The 4393-nt window shown below is 38.0% G+C and overlaps 1 protein-coding gene across 3 annotated transcripts in view; it reads left to right on the top strand.

Annotated features, from left to right (window-relative positions):
* The window catches only part of LOC107748639 (myomegalin-like), a 50944-nt gene that overhangs the window by 28280 nt on the left and 18271 nt on the right, over positions 1–4393 (top strand). The gene's annotated exons all lie outside the window — the stretch shown is intronic.

Genomic DNA, 4393 nt, shown 5'->3' with positions numbered 1-4393 from the left:
AATGAAAAATTAATTTGTACTACAGAGGTGGCACAGAAGAACACAAAAGTGGCTTGTAGGTACATTTTCAGACGTTCAACGTGGCTCAGTGGTGGCATGAGTGCAATTAAAGTCATAAATTCATGTGGAGATTATTGTTTTAAATATAAAATTTTGAATACAGAAATCATTTCACACTGATTTTAGGAATAAATTATGGGTAGGGTTAGGTTTAGGGGTAAGGATTGGGTTAAGTCTATATTTTTGTACAGTAATGTTGATCCAGGATCAACAAAAGATGTTAATCCATGAACATGTCTTACTTGGCAAAATCACGGCGACCTCACACACACACACTCACACACACACGTCTCCCAGAAATCTCATTGAGTGACAGCTGAACTTTCTCTAAATCCATGTAATTGCTTTATGCTGATAAGTGTTTGACTGCTAACATTCGACACATGGTTTCAGAACAGCTTTACAGAAAGTCTTTCTGTTATGACTATAATAACTATGACAATATCAAATATATCTAGATCTGAATATGTAAAAATATTTACAGGTAGCGTTTCTGCTGAGATATCACAAATCGTTCCTCTAGTATCACTAAATAATTTGTCAAAGTATAGTCAAAGAATGATACATTTCACTTAAGCAAACATATGTGATGCAGTGAGATCCAGGCTGAAGATTAATGATTATGTCAGGGATCAATTTTATCAAAAATTATTAAATAAAAAAAAAAGAATAGAGTAAATATGAAATTATAATAGGAAGGAAGTTTACAGCAAAATTAATTTATCTTATTCAATAATTTGTACTAAAGTGCAGAGTATTCCAAATTATTGTATCTAAGGGATGAAGTAATGAATATTAGAAGAAAATCCCAAAAGAAGTACGATATATGCAGAATATGAGTAGAGGGGAAAAGCAAAAGAAACAGAGGAAAGAAGGAGAAGAAAGAGTAAAGAGTAAAAGAGAAGAGTAGGCAAGAAAAGTAGGCACAAGGAATATATATGCAGGAAAGTCACGTCCTTCCAAACTGGTGTTGTTACTTTCAAACATATATAACATGTGCATAACATACATATTTTTGGAGAATACTATGAATATTACTTATGAACACACATCAAACAAAATAAAAGATAAACATACATGAGTAACAGTAATGAGTAAATACTTGAATATGAATATATGATAAGGATACAAAGTGGCGCTACGGGAAGGAAGTAGAGTCACAGTTTCTTCAAGGCGACTCTAGAAGGTTGTGGTTAGGACTGAGAACGATAATGGACTATAAAACACCAGCCCACGTGATTGCGAAGACTGACGCTTCTCTTGCAGATGAGCTAAATACATTTCAAGCTCGTTTTGAGGCTGCATATCACTGTGCTAACGGTGCTGTTGGCGCAAATAAGAACAAAGACTGCATGCAGGCGGAGAGCACACATGCAGGAAAGGCGTTCATCATCACAGAGGGTGAAGTGAGAAGGGTTTTCCAGAGAGTGAACATAAGGAAGGCAGCAGGACTAGATGGAATCTCAGGTCGGGTTCTTCGAGCTTATGCAGACCAGCTAGCACCAGTGTTCACTGAGATATTCAATCTCTCCCTGGATCAGTCGGAAATTCCCACATGCTTCAAACAGTCCATCATTGTTCCTATCCCTAAGAAATCCCAACCCTCCTGTCTTAATGACTATCACCCTGTAGCATTGACCTCAATTGTGATGAAGTGTTTTGAAAGACTTGTTAGAAATTTCATCACCTCCATGCTACCTGACACCCTAGATTCCTTACAGTTTGCCTATCGTCCAAACCGCTGAACTGATGATGCCATTACACATCTCCTCCACACAGCCTTAGATCATCTGGACAAGAGGAGGGGGAATTATGTTAAAATGCTGTGTGTTGATTACAGTTCAGCTTTTAACACTATTATTCCCACAAAAAAAACATTAAAGCTGGAGAACCTAGGATTCAGCCCAACCCTGCGTCAGTGGATCAACAACTTTCTATCTGACAGGCCACAAGCAGTAAGGGTGGGCAGACAGATCTCATCCTCACTCACCCTCAGCACAGGAGCACCCCAGGGGTGTGTTCTAAGCCCTTTGTTGTACTCGCTGTACACATATGACTGTGTTGCCACTTCAGATTCCACTACCATCGTCAAGTTTGCTGACGATACTGTTGTGGTAGGCTTGATCTCTGATAATGATGAGAGAGCTTATCTGCAGGAGATTAAAAGACTGGAGGACTGGTGTCAGGAGAACAACCTCCTTCTGAATGTCAGCAAGACAAAGGAGCTGATAGTGGACTTCAGCACAAAACAGGTGAGGAGCTACCAACCCACTATGATCAATGGGGCTTTTGTGGAGAGAGTAGATAGCTTTTGTTACCTTGGAGTCCACATCTCACATAACCTGTCATGGACAAATCATATCACCACCTTGGTGAAGAAAGCCCGTCAGCGTCTTTACCACCTTAGGTGCTTGAAAGACTTTAAATTGTCCACCAAAGTGCTAAAAAGGCTTGATCTCTGATAATGATGAGAGAGCTTATCTGCAGGAGATTAAAAGACTGGAGGACTGGTGTCAGGAGAACAACCTCCTTCTGAATGTCAGCAAGACAAAGGAGCTGATAGTGGACTTCAGCACAAAACAGGTGAGGAGCTACCAACCCACTATGATCAATGGGGCTTTTGTGGAGAGAGTAGATAGCTTTTGTTACCTTGGAGTCCACATCTCACATAAACTGTCATGGACAAATCATATCACCACCTTGGTGAAGAAAGCCCGTCAGCATCTTTGCCACCTTAGGCACTTAAAAGACTTTAAATTGTCCACCAAAGTGCTAAAAATTTCCTATACCTGCACTATTGAGAATATCCTGACAGGAAACATCACAGCCTGGTTCAGGAACAGCACAAAGCAGGACAGATGGGCCCTACAGAGGGTGGTGCGATCAGCTGAGCGCATTATTCGCATTGAACTCCCTGACCTGGAATCCATCTACAGCAAACGATGCTGTACCAAAGCCAGGAAGATCATGAAGGACCTCAGCCATCCTAACAATGGTCTCTTTTCTCTGTTGACGTTAGGGAAACGCTTTCGCTCCATGATGACTAAAACTGAGAGAATGAGGAAAAGCTTCTTCACACAGACTATCCGTGTCCTGAACCAGGACAATGCACCCTAACCCTAAGTTGCACTATACAACACCATATTAACATTATACTTCTTTTATTATTACAGACTGCACAAGCATAATTGCACTTTACTGCACATACACATACTGTCAGATTGTTGCTGTTACCATCTCTGTACTCAGAGATGTACTCATTCACATATTTTTGTACATATGTTCTCTATCTTTTTACTTGGTTAAATTTATTTTATTTTTTTTGCTGTAATTTTAGTAATCTGTATATTCTCTTTATTTATATTCTTTATTGTTAATTTCTTAGTTTAATTTCTTCTTATAGTATTTTGTAATTCTATTCACTATTCAACCTACAGTATTTCTTAGGATACAGTTTTTCTTTTCTTTTCTTTCTCTCCTTATTACTACTTTTATAATATTTATTTTAATATATAGTCTATTGCATTCTGTGTGGAGAGTCGTACCAAACATTTCACTACGTCGTACTGTGTATGATTGTGTATGTGACTAATAAAATTTAACTTGAACTTGATTAAAATAAGAATCATGAATCAATAAGTAATAAATCAAAAATGAATACATGGATATGAAAATCAAGGAAAATATAACAACATTGATTATTTGGATACACCATATGAGAGCATGTTGGAAATCTGGGATTGTTTTCATTTAAACATGAAAATGCACAAAGTTTTTGGATTTTTGAGAATTCAAAACAAAGAAACCTAATATTTATTGAGTGACTGAGATCAGACTTCTGATTCTGGAAAACATGATCATCAGGTTTTGTTCATGTAGCTGCCATGCTGCTGTCATTAAAACAAAAGACAAAATAGAACTAAAAATAAAATCTGTGAAATGCACAGTCTGTTTCCTTCTGATCTCAGACTGTTAATGCGGCTGTCGCTCCCAAAACTTCACAGTGTGTGTTTTACCCAGATGTTAATGAAGATGATCTCATTGCTGTCGTCAGTCCAGTGTCTCCCCCTACAGGACACAGGAGAGTGCGACAGGTAGACAGTATGTCATTGACACACATAGAGACTAGGGATGCACCGATACCACTTTTTCCAGTACTCGCCCGATACCGATACTTTTATTTTTGGTACTTGCCGATACCGAGTACCGATACCGATATTTTTATTGCATTTGTAAATTTTTTAAATATTGGGTACAGAAACCAAAAGAGTATGTATAATGTTAGTTGGTTAACTTCATTTATCAAATAGATACAGTCAAACCAAAATCTATT

This window comes from Sinocyclocheilus rhinocerous, unplaced genomic scaffold (assembly GCF_001515625.1).
Source record: "Sinocyclocheilus rhinocerous isolate Xijiao unplaced genomic scaffold, SAMN03320098_v1.1 scaffold2485, whole genome shotgun sequence".
NCBI lineage: Eukaryota > Metazoa > Chordata > Actinopteri > Cypriniformes > Cyprinidae > Sinocyclocheilus > Sinocyclocheilus rhinocerous.
This window is presented reverse-complemented; position numbering and strand designations above follow the sequence as displayed.